Source organism: Rhinatrema bivittatum, chromosome 2 (genome assembly GCF_901001135.1).
Source record: "Rhinatrema bivittatum chromosome 2, aRhiBiv1.1, whole genome shotgun sequence".
Lineage (NCBI taxonomy): Eukaryota > Metazoa > Chordata > Amphibia > Gymnophiona > Rhinatrematidae > Rhinatrema > Rhinatrema bivittatum.
The window spans coordinates 103,885,439-103,901,335 of record NC_042616.1 but is presented as its reverse complement, the minus strand read 5'-3'; the positions used below and the strand labels follow the sequence as shown (position 1 = coordinate 103,901,335).

The following is a 15,897-nucleotide window of genomic DNA, read 5'->3' as shown; positions in this document are numbered from 1 at the left end:
GGGAACACTCTGAGTACCCGCTCCTCGGGGGCTCTTCTGCGTTCCTAGGCTATCTGCTTCTTGGAGGGCCTTCCTGCCTTGTCCCTCTGGAACTAAGCCTTGTGAGTTCATCTTGCTTCATGTCTGCCAAGCCTTGCTGGGATTCTCTCTCTGCAGTGTATCCCGAGCCTCAGGCCACCAGTGCATTCTCACCAGTAGGATTCGCTACACCTACCCTGCGCTGCAGGAGAATTGCTATTTCTTCTTCAAGTACTTCCGGGATCCAGGACCTCAGACCTCCTCTACACCATCTGCCTCGTACAGTCATCCTCGGCGAACCCCGCGCTGCAGGCCACTACCGGATCTGCACACCAGAGATATTTACTACTCTATTGGGAAGACTGTCTGGCATACCCCGCGCTGCGGACCACTACTGGATTGTCTCTGAGGTACCTTCCTGGGTTTACCCCTCAGCTAAGAACTGTACTTTGATTGCAGTACCCACGCCACGGGTTCTGCTCAAGAACGGCACCTTTACTGCATTCCCCACGCTTTCTTCCATAATAAAGTCTATACTACAGCTGTGTCCTAGCTACTGAGACCACGCCTACTGGCGGTGAGGCCCACAAGGCTGCTCCCTGTGGGCGGTGACACCTCTCACTCTGGCCCAGGGTTCACATCCATACCAAAACATAACACTATGGATGACAGTTGGGTATGCTTGTAGTGTAAATAGACTGGATGGGCTGACTGGTTGTTTTCTGTCAACATCCACCATGTAATAGGACATACAACACAAAATTTATGCCCATGTTACTATGGGATTGTACTTACACACACAATTTATGGTTAAGATGAAGTTATCAATTTAGTATATATATGATTTTCATTACTGCCAAATATTTAATTGCTACTCTTTTATGCATGTAATCATTTTTTGAAATTTTCTCTCGTTTATGTACTTTTAACTTCATTGAGAAAACCAGAGGTTCAGAATTGGTCTGATGACCTAGTGCTGTCCTATGACATTTGCTTAGGTTCCCATCCAGCTGGCTTGCCAGGGAATATAACTACTGCAGGCATCCCAGACCTGGAAGAGTCAAAGCTTTAATGAATCTCAATAGAGGACAATACATTTGAGAGGGACAAAGCCTAAACAGGGAGTGTTTCTAAAAAACAATCGGCGGATTTATCATCCTGCTTTCCCTACAATAGTTTGTCCAAAATTCTTGGAATATTATTTCACCAAAGTATGAATGGTATCGTTCAGCTCCCACTTTTTCATTGCATTAAAGAGAAAGGATAGAAAACTGACAAGCGATGGATTACCAGTTCCTATGTACAGACAACTAGCAACTCAGGATAATGCACGCACGTTTAATTGACCCTTTGTACGTTTTTGTTGACAAAACGAAAACCAACCCATGAGCATTTACACTGTGGCAACTTCACCAGCATCTATTATGCCCTCACCACTTGCCTGGGGCACGAACTACAACGAGAGAAACTCGTGGGTTCCAATTCAACATCCCCTCCTCCAATGTGAGGCGACCTTGAACTCTATGAGACGTAAACACACCCCCCGCCCCCCCACCAACAACGCGACACAAAGATCCCTTCCCAGCTGCACACAGCCTGCCAATGGAGGGGCGGGGACTGTGGGCTTCCTCGAACGTCATGACGCTCCTTCCGGAAGAGACGCGGTCTGGCGGTTGTGGGGGATTTGAATTGCGGCGCGCGGACTCTTCTGAATCGGTGTCGGGAGTGGGCAGTGGAAGGTGGAACGGGTGAAGGTGAAGACAAGAGGGTACGTGCGCTCCCACATGGGCATCTGTTGTCATTTATAAGGGCAAGGAAGCAATGGCGGCATAGGGCAGCATAATATTTTCCCGCGCCCTGACCTCCTCTGTGGCGGGTGATGGTGACATTAGGATTCTCATTTCTATCATCTATGATTCAACTGGATTTGCTGATAGAGGTTTGTAGCTCTCTAATGTCTAAGTCATTCTTGACTTTGGCAGGGAATAAAGTGATCAGGAGCTGATTGTTTTCTTATGGAGTGTCATATCCTTTGTATGCCTTTAAGAGTTCCTTATTCTCTATGAGAAAAGACCTTGATGGACCAGACACTAAGTCGTGGTTTTTTATTATGTCACCTCTTATAGGAGAGCTAAAATTTTGTCTACAATTACCTGGGGGTTTTGCCTTGTATTGTGCTGTTGCCCGTGTTGATTGGCATCGTATCTATGCTGTAGTTGTCTTCAATGGTGTTCTTAGTTTGTGTTTCATTGCTACAGTTAAAGAACGCATTAATAACGAGATGGAGCTCGGCATTCAATCAATGATTAATTGGACCTTAATGCAAGATTTCCTTTTGTTCCCCCCCCCCCCCCCCCCACCAGTGCTTTCACTCCACAGTGGCCCACACGCTTCCTCCACCCCACAACTATTGATCTAACTCCACATTTTCTTTTTCCACCCTCCGTGCTCTCATTCAAAACTCTATCCTCTATCAAACTAAGCCGCTGCAAAGGCCACATCCTTAGTTCTCACCCCACACTTCCCTGGTGTTCACACCTGTAACCCCCCTCCCCACCCATGGGTGTAGCATCCGTAGTGCACAGGCACCAGCAACTTTAGAATGGGGTATGCTGTGTATTACCAACTGGGTGCACATCAGGAAAAATGATGACAGAGGCCTGTGAGGTTGCCGGCAGATCCCATCTCACCGGTGGCAAAGAGGAGAAGCCCATGAGGCCACCGGTGGACCCATCTCGTCGGCGGCTGAAGAAAGAAGATATCTGGGAGGCTGCTGGCAGTAGAGACGAGGAAGAAGCCCTTTCTCCCCTCTAAGTGTGCTGGCCTTCTGGCATTCAAACCATGTATGGCCAGCTTGTGCTTTCTGTTGATTTCGCGCATTGCAAGATCAGCATATACTAGTTTTGAATAGCGCAGGGCAGGCACAGGAAGAGCAGTGGGAGAATAGGCTCCTTCCTCTACTCAGCCGCCTGTGGCCTCCTGGGCCTGTTTCTCTTCTCGGCCACAAGTGGGATCGAGGCTGCCAGTGGCCTCCTGGACCCAATAGGGAGCCTACCTGTGTATTATCTTTGTATATGTGAGTTAATGGTGGCCTGCCTGGGTGTGTGTGAATGGGGGCCTGCTTTGGGGGGGGGGGGGATGTGAATGGGAATCTGCCTGAGTGTGTGTGTGTATATGAGAGAGAGAGAGAGCGCACATGGGAGTGTATGGATGTGTGAGAGTGGCAGCCTGCATTTGAGAATGTGTCTGTATGTATGGGAGTAGGAGCTTGCATGTGAGAGCCTATGTTTGTGTGGCAGTATGAAGCTTTGTGAGACAGAATGGGGGGGGGGGGGGGGGGGATGGCAGCCTACATATGAGACAGCATGTGAGAATGAGAGCCTGTGTGCGTGAGAAAGTGGCAGCTTGCATGTGAGATTGAGAGCCTTTTTGTGTACATATATATGGGAATGGGAGCCTGCAAGTGAGAGACCTTGTATTTGTGTGTGAGAGCCTGTTTATGAGACAACATATAACAGTGAGAGCTTATGTGTGTGTTTTGTGGGATTGGGAGCATGTGAGTGTAAGAGCTTGTGTGTGGAAGAGAGCATATAAGAGTGAGAGCTTGCATATGTGTGGGAATGGGAACCTGCATGTGAGAGAGAGCATAAGAGAGTGAAAACCTGTGAGAGTGCGCGTATGTGAGAGAGTCTGTGTGTATGTATGGAGAAAGGATAGAAGACAGGAGTGCAGAGATGAATCAAAATAAGAGAGACCCTGAAAAAGGAGTAAGAAAAATAGACAAGGGGGAAAAGACTGGGACCAACCAATTGGAAAAATAAAATCAGACAGAAAGGTAAAAAATAATTTTGCCTTTCAGTAATTGGAATATGCCATCTTTGGGAATGTACCTTTATTATATATTTGTATTTTGCTTTTTCTTCAATATTCCACAGAGTCTGGTTTCTCTGGCTTTCCATTTGTTTTGTCTGTATGTTTCTGTTTCTAATTTGTAGTCCCTTATTCAGTAATTGGTAAGGGTTTGTCTGTGATGCGCATGAGTGACAGAGATGCAGTATTTTGACTTGTGTGTAGTTTCTCTGTAGGGATTTGTAGCAGTCTGGCTTCTTATGTTTGCCCAGTAGGTGGTGTTTTACTGTTCTAGGGCCTGGTATGTCACAGACAGGCTCTCATAGGCATATGCATGGGAAAGAGCCTATATGTGTGAAAACATTGGCATGTATATGAGAGAGGGCATGTTTGAACTAATGAATGTTTGTATGTGTGTATGAATCAGAGAGGAGATAGTTTGTGTGGTCTTACCTCCCCAGTCTATGATGATCTCAAGGTGAGGGGAAATCAAAAGGTCCCAGGAATGGAAAGCAGTAGATTTTTTTTTTTTTTAATCCTTATTAGTTTTAATTATTGGGTGTAATTTGATGTTCCCTGTACGTACCTGGATCAGTCCAGACCGTGGGTTATGTCCCCAATCCAGCAGATGGAGTCAGCCCAAAGCTTTGAGGGGGCGTCACCATAAGTACTACTACCCCCTCTGCAGGAGTTCAGTATCTTCTGACTCCAGCAGATGCGAGTAGGGGAATCTGGGCTTGCTCCCGATCACCTATAACCTTTTTGTGTTTCCCTTGTTTTGGGGCTTTATTCTCTGTCTTTTGTTAGCACTAGTTGCTTGGATCAAGTTGTCTTTCATTTAAAAAAAAAAAAAAGACAAAGTTAATTACTTAATTGGAGAGGCGTGGCTTCCCTGTTGTGCTTCTCTGTTTCTCTCTCTCTCCTTTCCCGGCGCTAGTGGCCTCCCCGGGGTAAGTTGCTTTCTGTTGCTGCTGTTGTTTTATTTTCTAGTTAGGTGGACGCGGTTGCCGGTGGGACCGGCCTACCAGCGTCTTCTCCCTCTCCCGCGGCCATTTTGCGGCTCCACGTGGGCTGCAGCGGGGAGCAGGGAGATAGTGGTCGGCGGGTTGTGCGGCCAGGAAGGCCCCCCCGCGGCTCCGTTTTTCTCGTCGGCGGGTAGTGCAGGCCATCCGGGCCCCCCCGCAGCGGCGCTTCGTCTCGCGGCCCCCCCGAGGCCCTGGGTGTTTTTAGCTGCCGGGAACTGTTTTTTTCATCGCGATCTCGATGCCGCGGCCAGCGCGTTGCTCGGCCTGCGGCGAGCCTGGATCGCGCGTGTCGAGGGAGGGGATCTGCGCTAGGTGCCTCCCCGGGGGGGAAGGCACATCTCGGACCCTCACTCATTCTCTCCCTATGGCAGCCTTGCCCGGGCGGCGTGGGCCGGCTCCTCCCCCATTCCTGGCGGGAACGGCGGCCATTTTACATGCGCTGCGCCCTGAAGGAGCTCAGGCAGCGCTGGGGGATGGGGAAGCCTCAGAGGGCTCCCCCCCGAATTTACTACCGGAGACGGATCCGGAGGAAGACCCGCAGGGGCAGGGTCCCCCGGGGCCCCCACCCGCGGAGGTCCCCCCGCGTAGGCCGGGGTTTTCCCCGGAGTTTATCCGCCTGATGCACACAGTGTACCTGCAGGAGCTGGCTGCTCCCGCGGGGCCTCCACCACCCAAGCTACCGCGACCTTCGTCCCTCTCCTCGGCCCCCCCCGCTCCGGCGGGCGTGGGGGCCCCACAGCTCCCCGTACACGCCCGGCTCCCTGTGGCCTCGGGGGGGACTGGGTCGGCCCCAATTTCCCCTGGGGCGGATCCTGCAGCTTCGGGACAAGGGGACTCTACTTCTGAGGGAGAGGATCCACGCACGCTGCGCCTCTTCCAGCGGGAAGAGCTGGATGACCTAATTCCGCAAATCATTCAGGGATTGGACCTCGATCCTCCTCCGGACCCGCCAGCTCCCGTTGCGCCCGCTGTCGTCACTTCCTCCAAGAAGGGGGATCCCGTACTGGCAGCCCTTCGTCCGAGTCGTTCCTGCAGCTTCTCACCAGGGAATGGGATGCCCCGGAAGCGGCTCTGAAGGGCAGCCGCGCCATGGAGAGGCTGTACCCGCTGCCGGAAGATTTCCTGGATCTCATCAAGGTACCCAGGGTGGACTCCGCGGTGTCGGCGGTCACGAAGTGGACGACCATACCTGTCACGGGTGGAGCGGCGCTAAGAGATACGCAGGATCGCAAGTTGGAAGTCTTCCTCAAGCGGGTCTTCGAGGTTTCCGCAGTGGGGCTGCGGGCGGCGATGTGCAGCTCGCTTGCCCAGTGGGCCAGTCTCCTCTGGGTGCAGCTACTGCTCACTTCGCAGGTGTTGCCACCCGAGGAGGCCGCCCAGACGGATAGGCTGGAAGCTGCGGTGGCATACGGGGCTGACGCCTCCTATGATCTTTTTAGGATCCTCGCCCGCTCCATGGCCTTGGTGGTGGCGGCTCGTCGACTCCTCTGGCTACGCAACTGGGCGGCGGACACGTCCTCCAAATCGAGTCTGGGTTCCCTGCCATTCAGGGGTAAGTTCCTGTTCGGGGAGAATCTGGACCAGATCATCAAATCTCTGGGGGAAAACGCGGTCCATCGCCTGCCGGAGGACAGATATCGATCCACCAGGGCATTCTCGTCCTCCCGGACCAGAGCCAGGGCACAAAGGCGCTACAGGAATTACAGGCCGGCGGCGACTAGGCCCTCTGCCTCCAGGTCTCAGCCCTGGACACGCTCCTTTCGTGGGCGCCGCCCCGCGCGTTCCGCTCCCACGGCGGGACAACCTTCTCTCAAGTCCTCTCAATGATGTTCAGCTCGCCCACTCCGCCGTCCCCAGGATTGGGGGGCGGCTGGCGTTCTTCTACGAGGAGTGGGCGCGGATCACCTCGGACCAGTGGGTCCTGGACACCATAGGACACGGCTACGCGTTGGAGTTTGCCCGCGCTCCAAAGGGATGGTTCATTTTCTCTCCCTGCGGCTCGGCCGTCAAGCGAAGGGCGGTGCAGTTGACGCTGGACAGATTGTGGGAGATAGGCGCCATTGTGCCCGTACCCTCCAGAGAGGTGGGCTCGGGCCATTATTCCATCTACTTCGTGGTACCGAAGAAGGACGGTTCCTTCCGCCCCATTCTGGACTTGAAGGAAGTCAACAAATCCCTTCGGGTGGTCCGGTTCCGCATGGAAACGCTGCGCTCGGTGATCGCGGCGGTACACCGAGGGGAGTTTCTGGCCTCCTTGGACCTGACGGAGGCCTACCTGCACATCCCCATCCGGCGGGAGCATCATCGGCTGCTACGTTTCAAGATCCTGGACCAGCATTTCCAGTTTGTGGCGCTTCCGTTTGGATTGGCAACGGCCCCGCGCACCTTCACCAAGATAATGGTTGTCGTGGCGGCTGCCCTTCGGAAGGAGGGTATTCTAGTCCACCCCTATCTGGACGATTGGCTCATCAGAGCGAAGTCTTTTCGGCATGGACAGGCTGCGGTGGCCAGGGTGATAGAGTTTCTGCAGTCCCTGGGATGGGTGGTCAACTTCTCCAAGAGCTCCCTCGTGCCCTCGCAGCGCTTGGACTTCTTGGGGGCGACCTTCGACACCCGTCTGGGCGCGGTTTTCCTACGCCAGGACAAGGCGCAAGCCCTGCGGGAGCACATACAGCGGTTTTCTGCCTTACCAGCTCCCACCTCCTGGGACTATCTGCAGCTCCTGGGAGTCATGGGTTCCACCATCGACATGGTCCCTTGGGCATTTGCGCACCTCCGACCTCTGCAACGAGTGCTCCTCTCCCGTTGGAAACCTCTTTCGCAGGACTACCAGGTGATTCTCCCGCTGCCCCAGCTTGCCAGGAACAGCTTGTCCTGGTGGATGGTCCCGGAGCATCTGGCGCGCGGCGTGTCCCTCGATCTACCAAATTGGGTAGTGGTAACCACCGACGCCAGTCTCGTAGGCTGGGGAGCAGTCTGCGACCGCAGCACCACGCAGGGGACGTGGTCCGCGGAGGAGTCGAAGTGGTCCATCAATCGTCTGGAAACCAGAGCGGTCAGGCTGGCGCTCATCCACTTCCTGCCTCTTCTTCGGAATCGGGACGTCAGAATCTTATCCGACAATGCGACAACGGTGGCCTACATCAACCGACAGGGCGGCACTCGCAGTCCGCAGGTCGCGCTCGAGGCAGTGATGCTAATGCAGTGGGCGGAACGGCATCTGGGCCGTCTGGCGGCCTCGCACATCGCGGGAGTAGACAATGTCCAGGCGGATTTCCTCAGCCGCCAGTTTCTGGATCCCGGAGAGTGGTCCCTCTCCGACGAGGCCATGCAGTTGCTTGTCCGGCGGTGGGGATCTCCTCGCCTCGATCTCATGGCGTCCGCCCAAAACACCAAGGCTCCTCGGTTCTTCAGTCGCCGGAGAGAGCGGGGGGCGGAGGGCGTCGATGCTCTCGCGCTCCCGTGGCCGGCCGATCTGCTCCTATACGCGTTCCCCCCGTGGCCGCTGGTGGGAAGACTAATCCGCCGGATAGAGGTTCATCAGGGGACGGTAATCTTCGTCGCGCCAGAGTGGCCAAGACGGCCTTGGTTTGCGAACCTCCTCCAACTGGTAATCGACGGGCCCATACGTCTGGGACATCTTCCCCGCCTCCTCCACCAGGGACCGGTATTTTTCGACCAGGCAGAACTCTTCTGTCTTGCGGCCTGGCTTTTGAGAGGCGCCGCCTCCGGGGCTACCCGGAGGCGATAGTGTCTACGCTGCTGCATTCTCGGAAGACTTCGACGTCGGTGGCCTATGTTCGAGTCTGGAAGGTGTTCGAGCTGTGGTGTACCGGCCGGAACACCAGACCCACGGAGGCGTCTGTCCCCCAGATCCTCCAGTTCCTACAAGCAGGGGTGGACAAGGGACTCGCTTTCAACTCCCTTCGGGTTCAAGTGGCCGCTCTTGGCTCCCTCCTGCGTGACAGAGGATCTCTGTTACAGCACCCGGACATCGTCCGTTTTCTCAAGGGGGTCAAGCACTTACGGCCCCCATTGCGGGACCCTTGTCCCTCTTGGAGTCTCAATCTGGTACTACGTTCCATGTCGGGACCTCCGTTTGAACCTCTGCGGAATGCGACGATCAAGGATCTCACTCTCAAGGCTGTGTTCCTGGTGGCCATCTGCTCCGCTCGGCGTATTTCGGAGCTACAGGCTCTGTCGTGCAGAGAACCTTATCTCCGGTTCTCCGATTCGGGAGTCTCGCTTCGTACTGTGCCCTCCTTCCTTCCGAAGGTGGTGTCCGCGTTCCATGTGAATCAGACGGTGGAACTTCCATCTTTCCCTTCGTCGGAGCCGCGGTCTCTACGTCTTCTTGACGTCAAACGCACTCTGCGTCTTTACCTGGAGGCTACGAATGATTTCCGGACTTCTGACCATCTCTTCGTCCTTTGGTCCGGTCCCCGGAAGGGATCTCAGGCCTCGAAGACGACCATTGCCAGATGGCTGAAGGCCGGCATTGCCGCTTCCTACATTGGGATGGGGCGGGCTCCCCCGCCCGGCATTGTAGCACATTCCACACGTTCTCAGGCGGCCTCCTGGGCGGAGAGTCGCTCGGTGTCTTCGCAAGAAATCTGTAGAGCGGCCACCTGGAAATCGTTGCACACGTTCTCGAGACACTATAGACTACATCTCGCCTCGTCCGTCCATGGACACTTTGGCGAACAAGTTCTACGAGCGGGCCTCGCAGGACCCCACCCGGTTTAGGGAAGCTTGGGTACATCCCACGGTCTGGACTGATCCAGGTACGTACAGGGAAAAGAAAATTATTACTTACCTGCTAATTTTCGTTCCTGTAGTACCATGGATCAGTCCAGACGCCCACCGCATTTGGGTTCTACTCCTGCTCAGCTGTCTTTGGGGCTGATTCTCCTCAGCTGTTCCTCATGTTACAGTATCTTCCTGTTGTGGTTTTTCACGTGTTTCCAGTTTTCACTGTTAATGGAGGTTGACACGCTATGTTCGTGGCCCCCACCCGTTGGTGGGAAGGTTCCAGTTTCTCTATTTCAATTCAGCGGCTTATTGTTGCCGTCTTGTTTCAACTTGATCCAATCAGGGGGTTTCTGTTTACTCGGGCTTTGATATACTCGATACTGAACTCCTGCAGAGCGGGTAGTAGTACTTATGGTGACGCCCCCTCAAAGCTTTGGGCTGACTCCATCTGCTGGATTGGGGACATAACCCACGGTCTGGACTGATCCATGGTACTACAGGAATGAAAATTAGCAGGTAAGTAATAATTTTCTTTTTCTATTGTTTTGAAATATTTAATTGTTTTTTGGGAAATATTAAAACATTTTATGCAAGTTTTTTAAAATTATTGGATGTTCGGTTTTGCATGGATTTAATATTATGTTTTATATTTCTTGATTCTTTGCTTGATTTGTGAGGAATTATTTTGTTCTTTTATTGTTGCATAGCATAATACAGTTTCCAGTATAGTTTTTGTTGGCACATATTTATTTTGTACTAGCTGTACCCAGCCACGCGTTGCCCTGGCTCAGTCTGGTTTATTTCACAATGCGCATTAGCTCTGCTCCGGCCGTCCCAACTCCCTCCCCCCCTTCCCCGGCGGTGGACGGACTGGCTCGGCGACTCTTTGACCCTTTCCTCCTCCTGTGTGTAACTGTCCGGCAGTCCCTACTCCCTCCCCCCTTCCCCAGCGGCGGAACGGGCTGAGCCGTTTCTCGGAGCGGCGATTCATCTGCCCTTTTCTCCTCTCGTCTGTGCCACCCAGTAAATAGCAAAGAGCTCTATGGTCCGCACATGCGCGGTAGAGCTGCTCTCTACTGTGCATTTGCGGTCCGTCTGTCAGAGATAGCGTGTGATGCTTTTCGTCCAACAGATGGCGCTGTTTTTCCCAAAAAGCATGTTTTTACCTGTCACAGGTGTGACATCTATATAATATAGGTATATAAAAACACGCGCAAAATCAAATGCAACGTTGTGTCAAAATTTGAAAGCAATTGGTGAAGAACTTTCGGAGATATAAGATTTTGAACAAATGAACATTTACATTTTTATTTATATAGATTTGGTAAAGGTTTGTATTTTAAAGGTCCATTTCTTGTGAAACTTGAATTCTTGCTGTGAAAATTTATGGCTTTTATGGCATTATGGTCCTCTTTTCCTCATTTCTATTTTAAACAGAAATTTGCTCTTTATCTCATTTGCATGCAGAAAATGAGTTTGAATGTTCTTGCAGAAAATATGTTTTTTATTTACATATTTTATTGTAATTGCTGTTTAGTAGATTAGGTGATTATTTTAAGGGATGGACTTTAGCTAATTTTCCTTCTAAGGATTAGGTTGCTTTGAGCATAAAATTGATAGGCTTTTTGCATCAAAGAAAGTAGTGCTCATAAGATAATGTAGAAGGGTGGACTGTGTTTAAGGCACCTAGCAGCACATCATTTTTCTGGTGCACCACTAACTTCAGCTGTTGACCTATGCCTCTGCCCAGTGCTTTTGCCCTCTCACATGTACCTTTCTCCATGACTGCTTCATGGAGCAATTGGTTCAGGAACCAACAAGAGGAATCTATTTTAGATCTAATTCTTAGTGGGATTTGGTGAGCGAGGTAACGGTGGTAGGACTGCTTGGCAATAGTGATCATAACATAATCAAATTTGATTTAATGACTGGTAGAGGGACAATAGATCTACAGATCTAACAGTAAATTTTCAAAAGGGAGACTGATAAAATTAGAAATATCTGAAATGTTAAGCATGTACAACAGGTATGGACATTGTTTTAAGAATACCATCTTAGAAGTGCAGTCCAGATGTACTCCACACATTTAAGAAAGATGGAAGGAAGGCCAAATGACTACCAGCTTGGTTAAAAGGTGAAGTGAAAGAGGCTATTTTAGACAAAAAACTTTCTTCAAAAATTGGAAGGAAGAGGCCCACCCAAGATGGTGTCGGGTGAGGACGCTGAGTGAGAGCACTCCAGTGACTTTCATTTTCTTTACCTTTTTTTCCTCAAATTATGGTGAAAAGACGCGGTAAGCTTCGAGGGGATCCCCCTGCTTCTCTGTCAAGTTCTGTTTCGTGTCAGTCGACGATTCCAGAGTTACTCCTTGTGTTTACACCTGTGGGATTGATCTTCTATGCCGCTGCTTCCGGGGGAGCGGTGTGGTGCGATGGCCTGAAGAGCTGCTCTCGCTGAGCTCTGATGACAGGACTCTGCCTTCCCTGATGCTTGCAGGAGATGCCACTGACCGTCGATGGAGGCTGACTGAGGGTTGTCTGTTGCATTTACCAAGGCACTGAAGAGCAGGGTTGTGGTGCTGGAGTTTTGCAGCTTCAATCAGACTCTGGGGTATTTCAGTTCTCTGCTGAAACCCCTGTTGTAGCCGCGGGACCTGGTACTGGAACCTCGGCAATTTTCCTTCAAGGTGACCCTGCTGCATTATCCACTTTGAGCCTTCCCTTTCCTGCCTCTTCTTATATAACTCTGGAGAATATTTGGACCGTGCTCTCCTCTGTGCGGGAGCCCTTAATTTCTTTGAATGCCACCGTGAATACTTTTGTGACTAGAATTCAATCTCTGGAGACTGTTCTGTTAATATTACTCCAGAGGGAATTCTGCACACACAAACTTAAAATTCTGCAAATGTTATATTGGTCAAAATAACACAATTTACATGAGTCTTTAAGTCATTACATTTTAAATTAATACAGAAAAAAGTTATTACTTAGAGATGCAGAATTTCCCTAGAAATTCATTGTAAGAGTGTTCCTTCCACTCGCTCTCCCTACTCCCCTGGCCACTTTGCCCACTCAGGCCCCAACTCCTCCACCTGCCAGTATCTCTCCCTTCCACCTCTAGGATCAACCCCTTCCTCTCTTTCGCCAGTCCCAGAGTTTGACCCTGTTCTCAGACTCCCTCTGTCCCTCTCTCTCTCTCACACACATGCTCCCTCTCTCTAATACACATACACAAACCCTCATACAGGCTCCCTCACTCTCTCGCACACACACATCCCCTTATACAGGGTCCCTCTCTCTTGCATACACACCCATACAAGCTTCCATTCTCTCTCACACATACATCCTCACACAGGCTAGCTATGTCTCTCTCTCATGCACCCCTTCACACAGGCTAGCACCCTCACATACACACGATTCCTTTTTCATACACACGAGCTCCCAATCTCTCACCCACACATACACTCCTTCACAATCTCGTATAGGCTCCCTCTCTCTGGCACCCACACTCAAGCATCCTCCCGCGCTTTCACATCCCATGTTCTCTCTCTCTCACCCCTCTCACACGCACACATTCCCTCTCACTGGGACCTTCATCTTTGTCACGAGCAGAGCACACTCCGTTCGCGGCACATGGGGGCATTTCATCTTTGGCAATTCTGCACAGGGGGGGAATTCTGCACTTCGCAGTAGCGCAGAATTCTCCCAGGACTATCATATGGAGAAAATTTCAGCATTGGAAACTGATCTTGAGAAGGTTTTGTTCATAATACCTTAATTCAAGATAATTCTGCAATGCATCGTAGGATGAAGTCATTTTAGAACTTTGCAAGATCGTCTGATCTCAGAATATTTAATTTTCCTGTGGTCTCAATGGTGTCCCCTTAAGAACTTTTCAAGTCTTATATGAAAGATGTTCTTGGACTTTATCTACTCTTCCTCCGATCCATAAGGCTTATTACCTTTTTCCATCTAAAAGGTTGGCAGGTATAGGGGCTGCCTAAGCTATATTGAATTCTGGAAGTGACTCTTTTGGGCATTTCTACCATCCTTGAGACTACTAGGGAGGATATGTCATCCACGCTTATTGTGACTTTTTCTTCAAATTTTGATTGGGATTTGATCCTCTGATTGTATTTTTCTGCTATAATATTTTCTTCATGGGTGGCAAACTCCAAATTTTTCCTGATTTTTCAAGGGCTACTCAGGCATGTAGGAAAGCCTTTCTTGATATGCGACAAGAGGATATTGATCTTGTGGCTTGTTTTTTTTTTTTCCTACGTTTTCCATGTAAATGCATTGTTAGTTTTTCCTTGGAGAAACTTGTTTTCCTGGATCCTATTCAGCTTAGATCCTTTATTAATTTTAGAGCTCTTGATCATGGGTAGAGGGTATTGATGGAATTGGCTCTCTCCTGTCTTGTAATATATTGAAATAACACTCTGTTCTTACTGGAAGATACATATTTCCTTTTGAAGTTTCTTTTCTTTTCTTCTTTATTACTCCCTTTCTGGGCTTGGCTCTACTTACGTCTGTCAATACTTGCTCTAAACTTTGTGGTCTGTTTTTTGTTGCTTTTTTTTTTGTCCCTTATGAGGATATTTATGTATTTCTGTGGCACGTTTGTTAGTGTATTATATAAATAGATAAGAACGTGAAAAAAAAAATTGGAAGAAGGAGCCATGTGAAGAAAATTAGAATAAGCATTAGAACATAAATTGCCATGCTGGGTCAGGCCAAGGGTCCATCAAGCCCAACATCCTGTTTTCAACAGAGGCCAAACCAGGCTACAAGAACCTGGCAATTACCCAAACACTAAGAAGATCCCATGCTACTGATGCAATTAATAGCAGTGGCTATTCCCTAAGTAAATTTGATTAATAGCCGTTAATGGACTTCTCCTCCAAGAACTTATCCAAACCTTTTTTGAACCCAGCTAAACTAATTGCACTAACCACATCCTCTGGCAACAAATTCCAGAGCTTTATTGTGCATTGAGTGAAAAATAATTTTCTCCAATTAGTTTTAAATGTGCTACTTGCTAACTTCATGGAATGCCCCCTAGTCCTTCTATTATCTGAAAGTGTAAATAACCGAGTCACATCTACTCGTTCAAGACCTCTCATGATCTTAAAGGCCTTTATCATATCCCCCCCTCAGCCGTCTCTTCTCCAAGCTGAACAGCCCTAACCTCTTCAGCCTTTCCTCATAGGGGAGCTGTTCCATTCGCTTAATCATTTTAGTCGCCCTTCTCTGTACCTTCTCCATTGCAACTATATCCTTTTTGAGATGCGGCGAACAGAACTGTAGACAGTGTTTGTTTGTTTGTTTGTTTATTTATTTAACATTTTTATATACCGAGGTTCTGATAACAATGTTACTAATCACTTCGGTTTACATATAACTTTGGGATGACATAACACGTGTGTCTTACAGAGAACAAGTAAACGAAAACTTGGAAATAGTTAAAATTAATATTACATAACACATTATGAGAAAATAACATTTTAAATTACTGAAATCTAACATGGTAGCGATTTAGGATAAGTCATGTAACAAGTGGTCAATCGTTGGCAAGAGGAAATTGTATTTGTTTCTGGGATTATTGAGTAGGTGGGAGAGTGTTAGTGAAGTCCAACTCAGGTGTAGGCTTGGGTGAAAAGCCAGGACTTGAGTCTTTTTTTGAAGTTAATTGGGCATTGTTCGAGCCTAAGGTCTGAAGGGAGAGAATTCCATAGGTTAGAGCCCGCTGTGGAGAAGGCTCTTTTGTTTGAGGATATTTTGAATGAAGGGGCTTTTAGCGAGCCTTTTTGTGCAGATCTCATTGGACGGGATGAGTGTAGCTGCAATGGGATCCTGAGATCGAGGTGTTCAGTTTTGTAGATAGATTTGTGGATGGTTGCAAGAGCTTTGTAGAGGATTCTATATTTTATAGGAAGCCAATGGAGATTCTTTAAAATTGGGGTGATGTGGTCCCTTTTTTTAGCTTTAGTTAAGAATCTAGCGGTGGCATTTTGTAGCATTTGTAGAGGTTTTAGGGAGATAGCTGGGAGACCAAGTAGAAGAGAATTGCAGTAATCAATTTTTGAGAATATGATTGCTTGCAAAACTGATCTGAAATCATGGGGATGGAGTAAGGGTCTAAGTCTTTTCAAGACTTGGAGTTTGAAGAAGCATTCTTTCACGGTGTTGTTAATAAAGCTTTTGAGATTCAGTTGGTTGTCCATGATAACTCCTAAGTTTCTCACCAGAGG

The 15,897-nt window shown here is 49.5% G+C and overlaps 1 protein-coding gene across 1 annotated transcript in view; it reads left to right on the top strand.

Moving 5' to 3' along the window:
• The first annotated feature begins 1,643 nt into the window (after window positions 1-1,643).
• The window catches only part of NCAPG2 (non-SMC condensin II complex subunit G2), a 327,980-nt gene continuing 313,726 nt past the window's right edge, over window positions 1,644-15,897 (top strand). Inside the window, exon 1 of the mRNA XM_029588506.1 lies at window positions 1,644-1,786. The gene's annotated coding sequence lies outside the window, so the exon portion shown is untranslated. The remainder of the gene's footprint in view (window positions 1,787-15,897) is intronic.